This window comes from Trachypithecus francoisi, unplaced genomic scaffold, assembly GCF_009764315.1.
Source record: "Trachypithecus francoisi isolate TF-2019V2 unplaced genomic scaffold, Tfra_2.0 Lachesis_group5, whole genome shotgun sequence".
Classification (NCBI taxonomy): Eukaryota; Metazoa; Chordata; class Mammalia; order Primates; family Cercopithecidae; genus Trachypithecus; species Trachypithecus francoisi.
Genome location: NW_022681470.1, coordinates 80556634 through 80577852, shown reverse-complemented (window position 1 = coordinate 80577852; position 21219 = coordinate 80556634). Strand labels below are relative to the sequence as shown.

General features: G+C 48.1%; 1 protein-coding gene across 3 annotated transcripts in view; it reads left to right on the top strand.

Annotated features, from left to right (window-relative positions):
• The first annotated feature begins 2129 nt into the window (after nt 1-2129).
• TLR5 (toll like receptor 5) overlaps nt 2130-21219 on the top strand; it is a 39884-nt gene continuing 20794 nt past the window's right edge. Inside the window, exons 1-2 of one of the 3 annotated variants that reach the window (XM_033195878.1) lie at nt 2130-2237; nt 13042-13207. The gene's annotated coding sequence lies outside the window, so the exon portion shown is untranslated. Of the gene's footprint in view, nt 2773-13041; nt 13208-21219 lie in introns of all 3 variants that reach the window. The other 2 variants (XM_033195880.1, XM_033195879.1) reach the window with 2 other exon arrangements.

The following is a 21219-nucleotide window of genomic DNA, read 5'->3' as shown; positions in this document are numbered from 1 at the left end:
TTGAACCAATAAACAGGTCCATGTAAAATCATACATTGAAATGAGAGTTGTGAAGGAAAACAACAGGTTATAAAGAGGAAGAATAATGGGAGGGACCTAATTTAGATAGAAGACTTAGGGAAGTTCTCTTTGAAGAAGTTACATTAGAGGGAACACTAAAAGGTGGGTAGGAGCGAGCCACACAAAGTCATGGAGAAAGAGCATTCCAGGCAGAAGAAACAGTATGCGTGAAGACCTTAGGCAAGTGGAAGGCAGCTGCTGAGGCTGGGACCTGGGAGTTGGGGACCGGGAGCAGACAAACCTAGAGAAGTTGTCAGGGGCTAGACAATGGGGTTTTGACCTAGACTATAAATTTCGTTTGTAGTTCATAGGGAAGACATTGAAGGTTTAACATATGGGAATGACAGGAACCTCTAGCAGGGCTCTGTGAGCATCACGTAGCACTCTGAGGATGTGTGTGCTACTCTAGGTTTCAGTGGAGAAAAAAGCAAGTGACAACCCTTCTGTCCCTGCTCAGCAAAAGCTTTGATCACCAGCCCCCTTCCCCTGAATATACTGGAGAAAAATAATGGAAGTGCATTTCAAGGGCCGCATGTGAGAAGATCCTAAGCTGTCCTGGCTGTTCAGGTAGAAGTTGTCATGTTCCTCAATGATTTCGGCTATTGGAAGACATGGCCAGGCAGACAGAATCTAAAAGTTCTTCCAGGTGTGACATGAGTCCCTGGAGCTCAGTGACAGAAAACAGTGTCCAAAGCCAGATGCCACCCTGGGAAGGGGGGCTTTGGAAGTTCCTGGGAGGCCATAACACCGCCTGGAAGGCTCCTCTCTCCCACATATTCGCAAAGCTCCATGATAAGCCAGGCCCCTGCTGGTCTTGCAGCGTCCCCCTATGATGCAGAGTAAACAGTGCCACCCGTCAAGCTGTCTCCAACCTTGTCCTTGGTTCCACTACCAAAAGAGGGAACTTTGCTGGGCTTGCCCCAGCAAGGTGTTATTTATGTTAGGCTAGGGCCACCGTGGCTCCCAGCTCTTACTGCTTTCAAGGTGCCCTTACAGACCTCCCCACTGCCCCCTGCATACGCCAGAGTGTGAACACCCCCTCCCTCTCCACAGCCCCGGCAGTGGGGTTCGGGTGGGCGGGGAGGTGGTTTCATCCCTCTATATGCAGCCCTTGGAGACCTACTTAGGCAATTTGTCACTCAGGCTTCAAGCTGCCAGCCGAGAAGGGGAGCTGAGAAGACTCTATAATGAGATCTTTGTGCTGTAATTAAGTGCCGGGCTTTGTTTTACACCTATCTTTCCCGCCTTGCCCGATTCCACCGCCAAGCTCTTCCAGGCAGTGAGTGGGGAGTGTCAGCAGCTCTGTGATTACACCCCAAGTGGCAGGTGGCAGGGAGCTCCTCCGCCTGCAGTCTGCACCACACCCCCAGACTTCCCCCACCACTAGTCTTAACTCAAGACAGTGTATTTCTGTCCTTGAACTGGATTTCACCCCAGAAAGTCACTCCACCGCTTTCTCATAAGGCTACCTCCTTTTAACCCTATGGTTGCAGGGCCTCTGGGGTGTCCATTTCTTTCTTTTGACACGTTCCTTTTCCTGAAAGTTTCAGCAAACCCCATAGGCAGAGGGGGTGTGAAAAAGGAAAAGAGAAGTTAGGGCAAAAGGAGCACTGTTCTTATAGGACAGGAAGGGTCTGTCTTCTCTCTTGGGTCCTCCACACAAAATCGGAGCTTCCAAACACCCCAGCTCCCAAACATATGCAGTAGATTCTGCTGGCAAGAATGTGTCACTGTGATCTTCACATTTTAGCCTGAAGTTTAGCCTAGCTGAAGAAGCACCGGATTGGCAGTCGGAGAACATGGGATTGTGCTTCTCTTTGGCCTGGCTGTGCTTTTGGACAACACTTCAGGTCTTCGGCCTGAGTTTCCTTCTCTGCACGATGAGGAGAGGATAGGAAGGGGCAATGCTGGCCTGTGTGATCTCGATGGACATTGTGGGAGTCTGCAGAGACCGAAGCAAAACCTCTGCCTCCTCTCCCCCGGCCTCGCCTCTCACAGCCCTCGGAGAAAATCCTTCCCTGGGCTGGGGCGTGGCAGAGAGGGGGCGTGGCCTGGCCGGTGGGCGGGCCCTTCTGTGGGCGGGGCCGTGGGGCTTTCCGGAGCCCGAGCAAGGGCGCAGCTTCTGCGGCCGGGAGTAGCCAGACGAGGCGCGGGCTGCGCGGGGAGGCGTCCCAGAGGTGAGAGCCCTGCAGCGGCAGGGGACGGGCCGGGGCCCCTAAGTCGTAGGCGGCGCGGGGTGGGGACGCGGCTGCCTGCGGCGGTCGGACGCCTCTCCGCCCTCCCCCTGGTCAGTCCCGGTTTATTTTCCAATCTATGTCCAACTCGCGCCGCCTCACTAGGCGGCGCTCTCTGCTCCGCGGCACCCGCGAGACGTGGGGTCCGTCGGCCCAGGGACGGCGTGAGGGTGTCATGTGGGTGCCCTGTGCCCGACAGGTTGGAGACGAGGAGACCTCGGCAGTGACGAAGTCACTCACATCCTCTCCTTGAAACAGAGCGGGTCCCACTTGTGCTGTCTCGCTGTCACTCTCGCCTCTACCCTGTGGAAGAGGCAGGTGGCTTGTCCCCAGTCACTTTCTTCCTTGGAAAAGGAAGACAGAGGGCCACCTCCAGCAGGGCCGTGGAAATCCCAGAAAGTCACTGAGCTGCTCAACAAAAGGCCCTAAACACCCCACCCCACAGCACCAGGCAGTGCACCCTGGCCAAGACTCCGTGGTAAATGTTGCTGTCTTTATGTTGAGAGGGAAAAAAAAAAAAAAAAAAGCCTGCCTATGAAGATCATCGCCCAGTTGCCACGCTCCTGTGAAAACACAATTGGAAAACTACGTCCTAAGGGGCGAGGGTGGGTCTGGGACCATGCTGTGGCTTGGGTGATTGATGGTCGCAGTAGTGAGGGTGCTGCCCCGGGAAGGCGCTGAGACCCTGTTGGGTGGGAATCGATGGCTGCGGCTTTCTCTGGGAGGAGGGAGAGCGGTGTTGTTACCTCGTGTTAGGAGCACATCCGTCCAGCACCGTAAATTGCCAACAAGCAGAGTAACCCCAGTGTCCTTCAGATACTGTTGCTAAGCAGTGACCTAATCAATGAGATGCTCTGTTTGGACAGCAGGTACATCTGTAATGCTGCCCTCTTGCTCAGTGCCTGGAAGTACCATTGGTGACTCCCGGCTAATGCTAGGGGTAGCTACCCTGCCGGAGCAGTCAGGCTCTTGTAGGGCCTGTGTGATTTCAGCAGTTTTCTCCTGCATTTACCCATCCCCTCTGAATTCTGGAAAGTGTGTCCAAGATCTCTTGAACTCCGTGACTCACTTCACCCTTGTTCCTGTGGGCAGAAAACAATTCCCAGTGTGCCATGCACAGCCAGTCAGAAGGGAAGCAGAGCCCTGGGAAAAGTTCTGTGGAGCTAGATGCTAATTATTCAGTTACTGGATTGTGAGGAAATTCCAGGGGAGGTCCCAGAGGAGGGACTGGGCTAAAGCTAATTACCAAGCAATACAAAAATTATATATATATACGCGCACTTTTTTTTTTTTTTTTTTTTTTAGACAGAGTCTCGCTCTGCTGCCCAGGCTGGAGTGCAGTCACACAATCTCAGCTCACAGAAACCACTGCCTCCCGGGTTCAAGCGATTCTCTTGCCTCAGCCTCCCAAGTAACTGGGATTACAGATGCCTACCACCATGCCTGGCTAATTTTTGTATTTTTAGTAGAAATGGGGTTTCACCATGTTGGTCAGGCTGATCTCCAACTGCTGACCTCAGATGATCCGCCTACCTTAGCCTCCCAAAGTGCTGGGATTACAGGTGTGAGCCACTGCACTGGGCCAAAAATAATCTAAATTTCAACAGTCAGTATGACCATGTCTGTGTATATGGGCCTAATTATCAGTCTGACTGATTCTTCCTTTCAAAATGATGGCAGAGGATAACCTCTTTGGACATTTACAGCTCTGAGCAAAGCAAAAAGCATGTAGGTGCCATTGTCTGAATGTAAAATCAGCCCTGCCAGGTTTTTGATGTTGTTTCTGAGGAGGAAGCACCTCTCCGGAGGAAGGTGTTTCCAGAACAGTGCCTCTGTTGTTCATTCCTGTGCATCAGGAAGTCTCGCTCTGCTGAGTGTTGAAAGCAAAACTCTCCTGTCTGTTTCTGTATGCTGACAGACTTAGACAGCAGACAGCACTGCAATGTCCAGTTACTGCAGCCAGATGTGTTTGTTTCACTCTTAACATTGTGGGAAAGAATGCAGAAGGCAGATCCAAAGCTTCAATCAGATTTCTGAAGCTTGAGTGATTCCCAGCCTTGGTCCTTTAATGTGTGAGCCACAGCATATAGTGTCTTCAGCGTATAGTGTCTCTGGGACAAACCCAAGTTTGAGGCACAGTGCCTGCTGTCCAGAAGTTCCTAGGTCTAAGTGGGACGACAAAACCAGCACCTGTGAAACAATTAGAGCGCAATTAAGTGTGAAAGTATGCGGCAGCATCTGCTCGCTCAAAGAAGACAGCTAGTGTAGACTGACTGGGAAAGGAAGAGAGAGCTTCACAGAGCCAGCTGGTGTTCAGCTTGACTTAAGAATGACCATCAAGGGCTGGGCCAGACCCAGGAAAGGAAGCATGAGGATATATGAAACTCACAATAACCAAAGGCACTTGCTGCCCAGAGCCAATCCAAATTGCTGCCTTCCAGGAATTCTGGCTGTGGGTCCTGCCAGTCTCTTCCTGCACCCAGTCATACTGTCCTTCTTATAGCATTCTAACCATGGCTTTTTTTTTTTCTGAGATAGAGTCTCACTCTGTCACCCAGGCTGGAGTGCATTCCTGTGATCTTGGCTCACTGCAACCTCTGCCTCCTGGGTTCAAGTAATTCTCCTGCCTCAGCCTCCTGAGTAGCTGGGACTACAGTCACGTACCACCATGCCCAGCTAATTTTTGTATTTTTAGTAGAGACGGGATTTCACCACGTTGGCCAGTCTGGTCTTGAACTCCTGACCTCAGGTGATCCCTCTGCCTTGGCCTCCCAAAGTGCTGGGATTACAGGCATGAGCCACCACGCCCAGCCTGATCATGCCTTTTTTGTGTGCCTCCTTCACTTTATGCCTACTCTCCTATGCTCAAAATGCTCTGCTGAGCAATCCTCTACAGTTTTTAAGAAGCAGCTCAAATGGCACCTTCTCCAGTGAAGACTTCCCTGGCAGGCCCCTATCGAGTTTTTGAGAAGAATTGGAGGGTTTCTCCTTTGTCCTCCATTAGTCCTTGCATAGACCTCTGTTGAAGCTCTGTATTGTCCATAGGAGTTAAGGGGTCTTTGACCCACTCACTGAAGCAGAGCTGTGTCTCACTTACCTAGGGCTCCCCCGAGCCAAATTTGGTGTCTGGTACATAAGAAGCACTTGATAAATGATTCTTGATTGAAATTCAAGTCCTTATAGGTAACAGAGAAGTGCCCCACCAACTTGGAGTAGAAGGCATGCGTTATGTGTTATAGAGAGTCTCAGACTGGATAAATTAGATGGAGCCAATTCCCAGAGGCCTTGAGGAGTCTGAGTGAAATGTAGTGATAGTGCTCAAAACTCATAGCACCCCCTATTGCCTTCACTGAAGAATTCTGCCCTCAGCATATCCTCTTTAGCCTCATCTTCCACCAGCTCCCACCTTGAGTCCACAAATCTACCTTCTGAGCCACTCCAGCCCCAGGTAGCTCCCCAGGCCTGGGCTGTCTCTTTTCCTTTGTCCATGCTGTTTGGCAGCCTTGACCAGGAATGCCTACTGCTCTCCCCAGCTAATTCCTGATCATTAAGACTCCAGATCTGAATCCTCTGTGTGCAGAGGCCCCTCAGGCTGGGTTTTCAAGTTCTCTGTGCTCCGTAGCACCCTGCACAGCCTCTAACAGCATTTACCACACCCTCTTATGGCTGCTGTTTACTTGACCATCTCCCTGCTGGTTAGCTCCCTGAAGGCAGGGATTGGGTTAATCCTTGATATATCCCCCATCAGCTAATGTTGTTCCTAGGAGATGGTGTCCAATAAGTGTGCACTGGATGGCAGGCTGAAACAGGGTGATAATATCAAAAGAAGGACAAATCTAGAGACATCTGGAAGGGGAAAACTAGAATTTGGTGATTAGTTATATAAAAAGAGTGTATTAGTCTGTTCTCAGACTGCTAATAAAGATATACCTGAGTCTGCGTGATTTATAAAGGAAAGAAGTTTAATTGATTCACAGTTCCACATGGTTAGGGAGGCCTCATAATCATTGTGGAAGGCAAGGAGGAGCAAAGTCACATCTTACATGGCAGCAGCCAAGACAGCATGTGCAGGGGAATTCCCATTTATAAAACCATCAAATCTCTTGAGACTTATTCATTATCACAAGAACAGCACGGGAAAGACCTGCCCCCATGATTCAATTACCTCGCACTGAATTCCTCCCACAACACGTGGGAATTATGGGAGCTACATTTCAAGATGAGATTTGGGTGGGGACACAACCAAACCATATCAAAGAGTAAGGGACAAGGTTCCTTAAAACCTATGAGGCAGGTGGAGATGGTGTCCTACAGGGGTAGGATTCCCTGGCCTGGGGAGAGGTCCACTTATATGTCTCTGAGTACTATGCAAAAATGTTTTTGTTTCCTGGAGGATTTTCAAAATTCAAAATATTAAGTCACTTTGAGACATGTTGAGTCTGATGACAAAATGGAAATGTTCTAGAGTCAACTGAAACACACCTTTGAGTACAGGTGAGGTCGAGCCTAGAGAAAGATTTTGGGAGGTTGGTGGTGACAGTTTAACTTGTGAAAGCAAATGTGGTCACTGAGGGAAGAAGCCTAAAGCAGAGAACAAGGTCTTGGGGAAACCTGGAAGCCATGGGAGTGGGAAAAAGAAAAGGATCTGTTGGAAAATAGAATGACAGAAAGACAGGGAAAAAATCAAAGAAGCCAAAGGAAGAGATATTTTAAGAAGAAATAGGTGGCCAAAACTGCCCAATGCTAAAAACAAAAAACACCAAACCACACACACACACACACACACACACACACACACCCCACTAGGAGATTCAAAAAAGAAAAGAGGCTAGGTACAGTGGTTCATGCCTGTAATACCTTGGGAGGCCAAGGCAGGAGGATTGTTTGAAACCAAGAGTTCAAGACCAGTCTGGGCAGCATAGTGAGACAGCCCCCTACACACACACACAAATTGTCTGAGCATGGTGGCACATTCCTATAGCCCCAGCTATTCCAGAAGCTGAGGTGGGAGGATCACTTGAACCCAGGAGTTCAAGGCTGCAGTGAGCTCCGATCGTACCACCTCACTCCAGTCTGGGTGATGCAATGAGACCTGGTCTCAAAAAAAAAAAAGCCAGACCTGAGGAGGTTAAAGAGAGGCTAGTTACTGAGTTACTGGGCAGTGGAAATGTTGGGTGGAGTTTATAGACTTCTTGTCTGAGGAATTTGGCCGTAAAAGAAAGAAGGAAGGAATGATCTGCTCAAGAGAAGACATTCTGTTTGTTTTATGGTGAGAGAGATCTGCCTGCCTTTGATCACACTAGGGAAGGAGCTCATTTATGCTAAAGGAATATGGATAAATATTTATATTGTTCACATTGGTTATTTTTTTTTTAATTTTTTTTTTTTTTGAGACAGAGTCTCGCTCTGTCGCCCGGGCTGGAGTGCAGTGGCCAGATCTCAGCTCACTGCAAGCTTCGCCTCCCGGGTTTACGCCATTCTCCTGCCTCAGCCTCCCGAGTAGCTGGGACTACAGGCGCCAGCCACCTCGCCCTGCTAGGTTTTTGTATTTTTTAGTAGAGACGGGGTTTCATCATGTTAGCCAGGATGGTCTCGAACTCCTGACCTTGTGATCCGCCCGTCTCGGCCTCCCAAAGTGCTGGGATTACAGGCTTGAGCCACCGCGCCCGGCCTCACAGTGGTTATATTTCATTTAAAACTTCCTATCCTGCTTTCCCCTCCCCTGCAAGTGTCCCATAGAACTTTCTTTCTGGGGAATTGCCAAAGTCATGGTATTGCTAAATCCAGTGACAGGGTGTTGCAATACTGAAATGATTTGTTCTCACCTTACTGGCCTGTAATAAGCTTCTCTCAAATGCCTCCAGACAACTTTCCTTCCTAATAGTGCTAGTCAGGCATTTTCTGTTTTACTTTGCACAAATTAATAACACCAGCACTAACAGCAAATGCATAGATAGCACTTAACTCTGAGCTAGAGACTATTCTGAGTACCTATGAGGAGTAAATGGTGAACCAGTATTCAAACTCAACATATCTGTCTTCAGGGTCCATGCACTTAAAGCACTATGCTAAATTCAAGATAAATAAGTTTGTATTTTACCATAGATTGATGTTCATGTTTCTGACACTACTACAACATTCATAGTCCTGATGCTACTGATAACGTGGCTTGTCCACAGTCACCAAACCAGGCATCTCTCTGGACCCAGGTTCACTGTGGGTTGGACTAGCTTTAATAGTCAATAAGGCCAGGGACAGTGGCACATGCTTGTAATCCCAGCACTTTGGGATGCTGAGACGGCCAAATCTCTTGATCCCAGGAGTTCGAGACCAGCCTGGGCAACATGGCGAGACCTGCTTCTACAGAAAATAGAAAAATTAGCTGGTCATGGTAGCGTGTGCCTGTAGCCCCAGCTACTTGGGAAGCTGAGGTGGGAGGATCACCTGAGGCGGGGGAGTTTGAGGCTGCACCATGATCACACCACCGCACTCTAACTTGGGTGACAGAGTGAGACTCTGTCTCAAAAAAAAAAAAAAGAAATTAAAAAAAAGTACATAATTTGATAGTCAACAAGTAATCTGCCACATGTAAAGTATTGCAAGGGACCAAAAAATATAAGCTATGTGTCCCATCTCATTTACTCTTCATAACCATCCCATTTTATAGTCAGGGAAACTCTCTGGATTTGAACTCAGAAGACCATAATAAGGCAAAATCGAAAGCCACTTTTAGTCCTGAGTTTCTGGGGTCTGAGATTCCTCCTCATCTTGGTCAGCATATAACTAGGTTCAGGAAGTTTCAAGACAACCTTTTATTTTCTTTCCCAACCTGTGAACCAAAAAGGTAGTGAGTATGAATCTCTAGTATGCACAGATGTGCGAAAAATACTACCGCTCCTCTATTTTCTAGATATTAGTATGGGTTTAGAGCCTTCATCTCATCTGGCTGGCAACCATAGAAACCACCCCAGGTTGTGTAGGTGTGTCACACTTTCAGATCTTTTATGCATTGCCAAGATCCCAGGGGCACGGGTGCAGGTGTCTCCTGCTCCCCCATCTGGTCCACTCGGGTTACTACTGAATGCACTCTTGCGCCTGTCTTGCCTAGCAAGTCCCCACTGCTTCCAGACCACATAGCTAACACTGGGGTCCTGCCAGAGTCCTGTCTTCCTGGGACCCACAGGCCTCTTCCCTTCCTGTCTTCCTGTTTCTAGAAGCATGCCTCTCTGCTTCTACCCATCAGCACCCCCCCACCCCTCTTCCCCCAACTTGGCAAAGCCTTGTGTCCCAACCTAAGGCCCTGTTTGGGAAATCGAAGCCAGAAGAACCTACAAGCTATTCCTGGTAGGGTTCTGACATGTACCTGCCCTGGGCCAATGACTAGGGAGCTGGCTACAGAGGTGGAGGTGAGCCTAGGAAAGTAGAAATACAAGGAGAGGGGGAAAAAAAGTTGTCTAATCTCAAAATATCTAGCCACAGACACAAGATCCTCTGAGGGTAATTTCTTGAGGGGGGAAAAAGTTGCTATTTAAAGCTAGGATATATATGGATGCATTTTTTTCATTGGTACATTAATAACATCATTTTCCACTATGTGTCTTCAAGATCTGGTGTAACAGGCTTGTAAATTTGCCAGAATGAAGAAGGAATGTTCTGCTCCAGGGAGGATTGGCTCTGGTCTGTGATTGCTGTCATGATGATACTGAGCAAGTTTTCTTAGATAACTTTAGAGTTAACAAGGATGTAAAAATGCTTCCATTTCAGACTCACCGTTATACATATGCGGAAACTGAGGACAATGAAAGTTAGACTTGTCTAGGATACCCAGACTGTAGCTGAAGGAGGATTAGAACTGAGATTTACCCTCTCCCAGCCCGGCACTTTTGCCGTGGTCTCATTTATCTTGGAAGTAACCACCACTAGCAAGTTGGAGCCAAATCAACTAGCTGACTCCCTGCCCTGACTCAGAATGGAGCACAGCCACCCAGGGCAGCCTGCCCAGGCAGATTCCACATGCAGTAAACCTCCTTTGGGTCCCAGGACACTGGGCACAGGGTGGGGACCTGTGCTTCCAGCAGGGGTACACTCCCCAGCCTCACCTGTCCCTGCTTACAGTCCCTCAGGCAACACCAGTGAAATCACTTCCTCTCAGGGCATCTTCATCCTGGCCTGAGTGCCCCCCACCTTTCCTTCTCAGCCTCTTAAGGGTTCACCTTGCATCAGGGGGTGTCTCCAGCACCTGCATGGTGCATTGGATTTTATCTGCCTGGAAAACTTTCTCTTGATGCCTTTGCTAGCCCAGCACAGACTACACATCCCTCTCAGAACAGTTCTCAAGTGTTTGATACTCTCTCTTCACATTCCTATTCCGTGTCTAACCGATCAGTTTAATAGGGTTCCTAGTCCCCGGTCACCATCCCCACCACAACTGTTTCCAATTTACATCACAGTCCAAATGATTTTTGCAGCGCTTAGCAGATTGTCTGTGTCATTACTTTCAGGGATGCTATATTGGACTTCCCTACTCTCATCTGCTCCAGCTCCCTGACCTTACAGTTGCCCAGCTTTCCTGGCAATTGACTTTGCTCATCAATACACAGGATTTAGCTGAGTAGCATCCAGGGAGAATGTCGGAGCCTCAGATGTTAATTTTCTAATTGAGAATATTGGCGCTGTCTGAACCTGGAGACAGGTAGGGATGTTCACTTTGTGGACGAGCTACCTTTTCCTGACAATTTTAAATGTTATGCTAGTTGTTCGTTTTTAATATCACTCAGACAAAATGATGTCTTTCAATCAGATGCTTTAAAGTTGTGTAATAAAGAGTTATAATGTGCTGACAACAGGGAAGCCATTCTGTACCTAAACCATGTGGGTTTTCAACATAGCTATTTTCAGAGTATCAGCGCCTTTGTTGCTGCTGTTTTTGTTGTTTTCTGATGCTGGGAATCACCACCTAAAGACAGTAAAGAAAACAGAGGAAGCTTTCCCGTAATTTCCCACTCATGCTAAAGAAACACAAAATCACCGCAGTGCCTTGAGAAATTTCCTTTCCTTCTCTCACTTTCCACTTCAGTGGTATTCTAAAGGGAAGGCGTTTCTGGTGAGGGGTAGTTGCGTAAATGATGGCTGCCTGCTTCAGCAAGCAAGAACTGTTGGGAGTATTAAGCATGGGTAACTGGATCCTCTGGTTTGGGCACTGGAGGATCCTTGCAAGCCGGAAGCAGGCTGTTGCTGCCAGGGTAGGGGGCGGCAGGAGTGGGAGGTAGAAACTATTACTGCTGTGATTTTATAGGCAGTAAACTAATGCTCAGAGAGGTTCAGCACTTGCCCAAGCTCACACACCTACTAAACTGTGGAGCTAGGATTTGAATCTAGCTACAAACTTAGTTGTCATTGAAATGTCTAGATGCACTCTGTTGCGCAAGCGATAGGAACTTCCCAGCGGAGCTCAGCTCAGGGAGGCTTGCAGCTCCTCCCCGCCCCGCTCGACTCTCCCCCCGCGTCTCCGCGGGCTCCTCCCCCTCGGTCCGTGCCCCTTGTGCGCCCTCTGCTGGTCTCCAGGGAAAGCGCCTCTCCTGAAACCAGAGAAGTAGCACCCAAGCTGTCCTGTTTCCTTAGCTTCTAGTAAAGCGATATGACCCATCCATCCCCTCCTCCTCAAAGCCTCACATGAATCTTCTTTGAGGCACTCTCTGATGCTTCACTCTTCAGCGCTGAGAAAAATGGGGAGGGGGGAGTGAATGTATTAGTATAACCGCTTCTCAAAACCAGTCGTGCAGCATCTTAGTCATGCCTCATCCTGGAAGAATGAGGCAGCTCACAAGGGCATGGGGATAATGAGCAGGGAGGTGGATTACAGGCTCTTAGGTTCTCACCGCTAACAGTGTGGTCAGTGGACCAGCAGCAGCATCACCTGGGAGCTCGTTAGAAATGCAGACTTTCAGGTCCCGCAGCCACAGCCCTGATGAATCAGAATCACCGTTTCAAGGAGGTCTCGGGCCGTTTCAGGTTCCGAGCTCGCTTTGAGACCCTGTGGATGTTTCGCAGCGTATTGAATTTTGATTCTGTTTAAAGGTCACAGTGACAACTAAGTTTGCAGCTGGATTCAAATCCGAGCTCCACAATGTAATAAATATGAGATCTTAGACAAGTGCTTAACCTCTCTGCGTTAATCATCTATAAAATAATGAAAAGCAGTATAAGTCAACTCTTCAACTTTCAGGACATTGTTCACCCGAAACCCGAAATCCAGTAACTGTGCACTGTCTTCTAACATAGCCATAATTTACCTAGATGTACTGCTTAGAAGTCTCACTCTGATGGTGACCTTAGTTCTGTTTGTCCCTGGAGAGCCACCAGACCGTTTTGTCTGGAGGTTCTCTACTCACTGGACAATAGGGACAGTGGAATTGTCCTCATCCTTGTTCTTGAGTCTTTAGAAACCAAATGACCCCAGAAATGTCATGGAAGAGATTTTTAGGTCCCAGAGGAACTGAATGGCTTAGGCATCCATCTTCTGAACAAGAGGTTGGGCCAGAGATTTTTCAAGATCCCTTCAACCTTGGTGTTCTGTACACCTTGATTTACAAAGTAGTCTTGATCTTTTCCCATTAAAATTCCATTTAGTAGAGATACACAGAAAGTTTGCAGTTCTTCCACAAGAAAACTGCTGTATGGCATAGAAAAATATCTACGTAATTTTTTTGGTTTCTTCTTCTTAATTAGCTTTCCTGTTCTTCCTTAGGAAAACAAAAAGCCCTTTCTCCTGATTCACCAAAAAATAAAATACTGACTGCCATCACTGTGATGAGATTCCTATAGTCTCAGGAACTGAAGTCTTTAAACAACCAGGGGACCCTCTGTCCCTAGAATAAGAACATATTAGAAGTCTCTTCTGCTAGGACAAGGAGGTAAGTGCTTCTGATAAAAATGTATCATGTGTGTGTGTGTCTGTGTGTGTGTGTGTGTGTGTGATACATATACAAATTTATACATATTTGTACATTTATATACATATGTACAAATATACGTACGTATGTATATTTGAGATAGGGTCTCTCTGTTGACCAGGCTGGAATATAGCAGTGTGATCATAGTTCATTGCAGCCTCAAACTCTTAGGCTCAACGGATCCTCCTGCCTCAGTCTCCCAAAGAGCTCAGACCACAGGTGCACACCAGCATGCCTGGCTAATTTTTCTATTTTTTGTAGAGACAAGGTCTCACTCTGTGGCCCAGGGTGGTAAGGAACTCCTGGGCTCAAGCAATCCTCCCATCTTGGCCTCCGAAAGTGCTGGAATTACAAGCATGAGTCACCATGCCCAGTCCTATCTTCAAAATATTAATAGGGAAAAATATTGCTGGGGTACTTAAGTTGTGCCAAGTACTACAGGAGGATCCTGTGTGAATAAAACTGAGTGCCTGCCCCTCAAGACTTACAATCTAGTGGAGAAGGCATAATGTAATAAACGTGCCATGATGGAGATGTACCCACAATACCAGGGGAGGGAGATGAAGAGTGTATGTAGGCTGGGCGTGGTGGCTCATGCCTGTAATCCCAACACTTGGGAGGCTGAGGCAGATGAATCGCTGGATCCCAGGAGTTCGAGACCAGCCTGGGCAACATGGTGGAACCCTGTCTCTACAAAATAAAAACAACAACAACAACAACAAAATTAGCTGGGCATGGTGGTGCAAGCCTGTAGTCCCAACTACCTGGGAAGCTGAGGTGGGAGCATCACTTGAGCCCAGAGGGTTGTGGCTGCAGTAAGCCCTGATTGCACCACTGTACTCCAGCCTGGGTAACAGAGCAAGACCTTGCCTCAAAACAAAAGAAACTAGTGCACGTAGAAGTATGAGAAGTGCACGTAGAAGTCTCATGGCAGAGGTGGCCTCTGAGGTGGCCTTCAATGGGGCAGTTGGAGTGGGATGAGCAGATGAGATGTGCACAAGCATTCTAAGCCCTGGGACCAGCCTAAGCTGAGAGATCAGGTGGAGGGCAGACTCTGAGAATGGCAAGTTAGACGTCGAGCACAAGGCAGTGATGGGACACCAGTGTAGATACAGCCAGGAAGGCAGGGTGGCTGGAGTTTCCCCCTCTGTGAAATGAAAGGGTTCAAGCACTGAGGGCCTCTCCTGTCAGCCATTCCAGAATTTACTTAGAGTCTGTGGTGGGGACCCTGAGGTCATCCTGAAGAGTTTGAGTGATATGGGCATGAGGAATCAGTGAAGACTTCTACTCAGAGTCATGCCCTAGGAAGCCCCCTCAGATAGCAAGGGGTGTGTGTGTCAGGGTCAGGCTTACTCTGGGAGCCTAGCAAGGTGGTGTCTCCCATATCTAGAGAGGAGGCAGTGGAGCCTTGCAGCGGAGCAGTGGCTGTAGAATTGGAAGAAGGGGAATGGATGCTAGAGGCATCTTGATGTGAAATTCACAGAACTGGCCGCCAACAGCATTGATGCCCTGCTTGAGGCTTCCTCCGGCTGGGAATTAAGGAAACCAGAATGACCTCACCCTCCTGGTTAGATTTTAAGGATATGTACACTAAAGACAGAAATAAGGATCCATGAGCAAAGATGAGTATGAGGCAGTGTCTGACCAGTGAGAAGGGTCTCAGAAAGGCCATAGCCCTAAATGCTCTGAATTTGGGGGAAATGCTACAAATATGCAAAACGATTTTTCAAGCTCTGTTCAGATAAGGAAGAAGCAACAAGCTCACTCTGAGAAGCAGGTGGTACAATGGTGTAATACTAGCAGATAACCACTCCCTGACAGGAGAGAAGTGATGGCCCATGTAGGAGAGAAAGAAGCAAGCAAGTGACATTTGGCTGTTCTGAATCTGCCCAAGTCCTTCTCAGACCAGCCCATCCAAGGAACCCAGAGAACTGGCAGAGGAGCTCTCTGCACCTAGCAGCCTTTTCTGCAGGGCCACGAAGAGGGAAGGAGGCACCAGGCAGGATGTGAGCAAATTCATTCATTCAGCAGATACTTGCCAACATACTACATTCTAGGTGCTGGCAACACAGTGAGCCAGAGAGAACCAAGCAATACCTGGCCTCCGGAACAAAATTCTGATTCACAAAATGGGACACAGGTGGGCTTTTAAACCACAACCCAGCAAGCTTGACAGCAACTGTGGACAAATTTCTAGGAGGTTTAGTAGGTGGTCTGCAGCTCTGTGGAATGGTGTGGGGATCCCTGTATGTCAGCCTGTGTTTCTGAATGGTGAGTCACAGAGAACTCAGCTCGTTTCCATTCTGACAGGGTTACCCTTTTCTAGCAACTCTAGGAATTTGGCAGGGCATTTGACAGTCTCTCAGGGTACCCCCCAACCCCCACCCATTGCTAATGGAACAAAGGCTGCACATAAAAGTGCACATGAAAGGGAAATTTAGGCTACACTTAATAGATGTGCTTTGCATTACGGAATCATAAAGACCTAGAGAGGCAAACAGACCCTAATGAGACCACCGGGCATCAGTAAATAAATCAACCATTCTGCAGGGCACAGAAGCCTCGTGTGCTGATTCTCTGAGCCCTCTTTAGATAACAGTAGTCATACTTATACCCCGCTGTGTTAATCCCTGATGCTAATGACTGTTGCTGCTTAGGCGTGTGATGGGTCTGAGGAGAAACCTAGGTAGGAGCTCGCTTTACATTTTGCTCACATGAACGGACTGCCTGTTCCTGGGCGTGGAGTGCATTCTGCACTCACGTTTGCACGAGTGAGCTGCCCTCCCTCCGTCACCTCGTTAGCCTGAGTGTGAGCTGCCTAGGGCCCAGTCACACTTGCCTGACCCCAGCTTCCCCTCCCAGTGGCGCTGCTGGATGCTGCTCCCCGGGACTACGGCAGAGCCCTCCTCGCGGGCGCCGCTCCTGACATGGTGTCCGGCCGCACGGATGACCGGTAGAGGGCAGCAGCGCGCTCCGGGTCCCGAGCAGGGCCTTCCTTGTCAGACTGGCTGCAGGTCCGCTGCTGAGGGACCGGGCCTGGTGGGCTAGGGGCAAGGGCAACCTGGTGAAGGAGTGAGATCACTGCAGGAGGAAGAGAAAGAGGAGACGTGGAGAAGTGGTGGTGCTGACCACATTGGCGTGTTGAACACTGCACATTTATGTGGGCCCCAATGTGCCTGGCGCGTACACGCGACCGGAGCCCTGCCGTCAGGTGTAGACATGCAGGAGGCTGGCAGATGAGTTAGAAGAGCAAGGAGGCGTAGCAGTTGGAGGTGTCGAAAGAGGGTTTGAAGACAAAGCCCGGAGTGCCTGGAATGGTGAGGAGGCTGACACCGTGAAAGGCAGGGACGGCTCAAGGGCATTTTCAAGGCCATCAGGGAATGGTGTGGCGAAGTGAGCGCGCACAACAGCTGGAGGGGGCAGTTGCAAGGTGTCCAGGTTCTTGGGGTTTTGAACAAAGAATTGGACAAAACGCCCAGCAAAGCAGAGTGAAGCAACAAAAGAATAAAAGCAGGGATTTATTGAAAACGAAAGTACACTCCATAGTGTGGGAGCAGAGCCAAGCAACGGCCGGCTCAGGGGCCTGGATGCAGAATCTTCTTGGGTCCAAATACCTGCTAGAGGTTTCCCATTGGCCACTTCATGCTCACCTTATGTAAATGAAGTGGTGGCCCGCAATCAGGCTGATTGGTTGCAGAAAGCAGCCGACCAGAGGCTGAAGTGAAGTTACAAAGGCCAGGCTCCTGTGCAAATACCTGATTGGTTGCAAAAAGCAACCAATCAGAGGCTAGGAAGAAGTTACAGTTATTCTTCTATGCGAATGAAGACTCGGCAGGGAATCAGTCTGATTGGTTGTGGACAGCAGCCATTCAGAGGCTAGAGTGAAGTTACAAAGTTGTAAATGAAAACTCAACCTGCAATCAGTCTGATTGGTTGCAGACAACCAATTTCCCATCTGCTGCGCAGAAAAGGACAAAGGGAGTAGCGTCTGGTCCTTTTGTTACTTAGGCGTGGAAAGTTTGGGTTTTCCTTTCAGTTTAGTTCTAGGACGTCAGCGTGAAACAGCCTTAGGTTCCCTGCTTCCAGACCCTATTCTGCCTCACTCCCACATCGTTCCATTGTCAGGAATAAACGACTCTGGGGGTAAGGTGGACCTCCAGATGAAGATGAAGGTAGAAGGGGAGGAGAGGCTGAGAGGCTAACCTGCCACTGGGACCCAGGGCCAAAGCCCTTTATGATTGAGGGAAAGTGACCACAGATCAGCAGATGATGGCTGAGAGATGTACTGGAACGGGACCGTGGTCCGGTCCTGAACAACACATGCAACCATGCCCAGAGATGCTAGGTTTAGAGGCTAACATGCAGTAGACAGAGCTGCTTGGCCTTAAGTTACTTAACTTCTCAGGGCTTCAGTTTCCTTATCCGTAAAATGGTACCTACAGTAATAGTACCCAGTAATAGTACCTACAAAAGACTGGGAAGATGAGCGAAGGGAGGGAGCTCCCAGCTGTGTGGGGAGGAGTGTACAGGCGAGAGTAACCCACCATATGGTATTATAGGGATTTGTGTCTATTTCTGTCCTCCCTCCAGACTCTAGCCTCGTGGTTCTCAGACATGGGTATGCATCAGAATGACCCAGATGCATTAAAAACACTGCCAGGTCTGAGCCCCAGAGCTTCTGATTCAGTGGGGCTGGGATAAGGCCCAGTAATTTGCATTGCTCGCTAAGCCCAGGTGCTGCTGCTGCTGCTGGTGGTTCCGAGACTGCAGTGTGGGCACCACTGCTCTGGAGTCTGTAGAGCCCCAGCAGGGACTCCTGTTGAGGAGAGACGGGCACATAGTGGGAGTAACTCTAGGACAAACAAAAATTCCAAATACAGTGCAAGAAGAGGTAGTGCTGAATGAAAAAGCGATCACTCCAGCAAAGCTTTAAAGTCATGGTGGTTTATGAAGGAAATTAGAGTTGCACCTGGGGAGCAAGTGCTGCGGTTAATGGCAGTGCAATCCCCCGTCTGTTTTATTGGAACTGTTGTCAGAAGCAGAATACTGGCCTGGAGGGACTGTGGCCCTAGCAATGTTTTGGACTTGACAATGCCCATTTGGTGGGCATGATTCCAGTGGGATGCTATATTATGCATCTAGAGAATGTATTTGTCCTGGAAGAGTTCACTTTGTCCACTGCTCTCGAGCCTTTACCCAAGGCTAAACCCACATTCTGTACCCACATTTGGAATTGGTCCAGGAATTTTATACGTGTGTGAATTTGGAGAAACTCTCTCAGACACCCATTTGGAAGTGAATTAGTGTTTTTCTCAGACAGTGAGTCCTCCATGCTTACTGTTCCAATGGCCCTCCAGGTTTGGGCCCAGCACCTACCAGGAGAAGCATTCCCTCTGTAGCTTCCACCTGACCACAGCTAACCCAAGCCCCACTCAGAACCCCAGGTCTGCCAGCGAGCCTGTGACTGGAATTATCTGTTAGGGATCAAGCATTAACTTGGCACAGGAGCAGCCCTGGCGCAGCTGGAGGCATCCGCGTGCTGTGGTGCCCCAGGAGCAGAGGCACCCCTGAAATGCAGGCTGTGTGTTTGCTGCAGAGACACCATGGCCCATAACTCCCCAGGCGTAGGTGAGCAGCTCTGCTGTACAGGCAATTAAGTCAAGAAAGGGAACCAGCCCAGCTAATGGCTGGGATTAAAGCTAAATGAATTCAGCTCAAATGAAAGGGATACTGACCCTTCTCCCTCTGGTCTCATTATCTTAATTAACAGTGCTTGGCAGGAGTATTGAAGCCTGCATTGATTGTTCTGTTTCTGTTTTTCCCCCTCAAAGCCCTAGATACAAGTTAAATCAGCCTTAATAATAAAAACCCAATACTCAACAGCCCTCAGATTTTCTTACCAGCCCTCCTTCATCTAAGAGAATCACTTGGTTTCTGAGTTGAAGGCGATCCGTTAGACCAATACTTCTCAAAGCATGGCCTGAGACCACTAACATCAAAGTAACTGGGATACGGATATAAAATGCACTTTCCAGGCCTCAGAGGCCTGTGGAACTGGAATATTGGGAAGTCAGGTTTGGGTATTTGTAGTGGGTTTTTTGGGTTTAATTTAATTTTTTAAATTGTGGAAAAATAGACATATAATTTTCATTATATAAAAAATGTCCATTTTAGTAATTTTTAAGCAGACAGTTCAGTGACATTAAGTACATTCACCTCTGTTCGTCTCCAGAATGTTTTCATCATCTCAGATTGAAACTCTGCCCATTAAACACTAACTCCCCATCCTTCCCTCCTCCTAGCCCCTGGTAACTTCTGCTCTGCTTTCTGTCTCTTCGAATTTATCTGTTCTAGATATCTTTTTTTTAATATATATACTTTAAGTTCTAGGATAGATATCTCTTATAAGTGGATTCTTGCAATATTTGTTCTTTTGTGACTGGCTTATTTTACTCAGCATAATGTCTTCAAAGTTCATCCATCTTATACCATGTGTCAGAATTCCATTCCTTTTTAAGGCTGAAAAAATATCCTATTATATAGACAACAGATTTTGTTCATTTATTCATTCATTGGTGGACATGTGGGTTGTTTCCACCCTTTGGCTATTGTGAGTGATACTGCTATGAATATTGGTGTGCAAATATCATTGAGCTTCTGCTTCCAATTCTTTTGGGTGTACACCTAGAAGTGGAATTGCTGGGTCATGCAGCAATTAGTTCTGTGTTTCATTTTTTGAGTCAGTACTGTTTTTAAGCAGCCCACGTGGTTCTAAGGCGCAGTCAGGGTTGCAACCAGAAGACCAGGTGATCAGACTCTGCTGGTGGAATCACCTGAAGACTCTGAACAACCCCAGATGCCCAAACCACACTCCACACCAACTAAATCAGCCTTTCTCAGATGGGACCCACACACTTGCATTTTTTTAAAGTCCCCTGGTGATTCCAGTGTGTAGTCAACTTTGAGAACCATTGGTTTCCATCAGTGATCCTCAAATTTGAGTGTGTATAAAATTCACACAATGGCTAAGAATACAGATTCCTGAGAGAGCACACCACCTCCTCCCCCCGCCCACCACCACCACCACCACCACCCCAAAGAGGCTCATTTAATGCATCTGTGGTCAGTCTGGGCTTCCTGGGTCTGAAGACTTCTCAGGTGATTCTAATCTGTAGCCAAGGCTGAGAGCTACTAATCTTGTTCAGTCTTTCAATGAAACATGAGAACACTGAGACTGTGAGGAGTGACGCGCTCTGCCCAAGTCCCTGAGCTCGTTAGGGTCTGAGTCTGCACTCATTCCCAGGGCTGATTTTCAAGACAGTCCCACAGGTTCTCCATACTCTGCCTCGCAGGTGCAGGGGGTAGAATCATATATAGAACCTGCATCTTTTCTACTCTTAATTTGAACTGTAATCCTTGAATTAGAGTATAGTCAGTGCTGCTATAAGGCTTGTTTTGGAATGTAAACTTGTTTCTAACATGATTGATGTATTAGGGAACAATATTAATGTGTTGGGAAGATTATTGATATGCTAGAGAATAATATTAACACATTCAAGAATGTGAATTTCACATTTGCTTATGTGTAATTTCTTGCATGTAAAGGCAGAAAACTGCACCCAGCTGTGCCAAAACACAAAAGAATATGTAACCCAGACCCGCGATGACCCAAAAGCAACCACCAGAGTCCAGAGACAAAGCCAAGCGGCAGGGATCGCTTTATTTCGAGTTCGAACTCGGACCTCTCCTGCCAGGCGTCAGGTCCTAGGGAGAGGCCCCGAGCTCGGTGCTCTGTGGTCTTTTATAGTCAGACACAAACAAGTTACAGCAAGTTACAGAGTCACTGGGGATTTTTACAGTTGTAGGTTTACAATTGGCTGACATTTAAAGTTGAACATTAGTCAGTTGTTCATTGGTTCCCGCCCTTTGACCAAACCACAAACGGCCGTTGCTCTGCTAGGGACTTTCCAGAT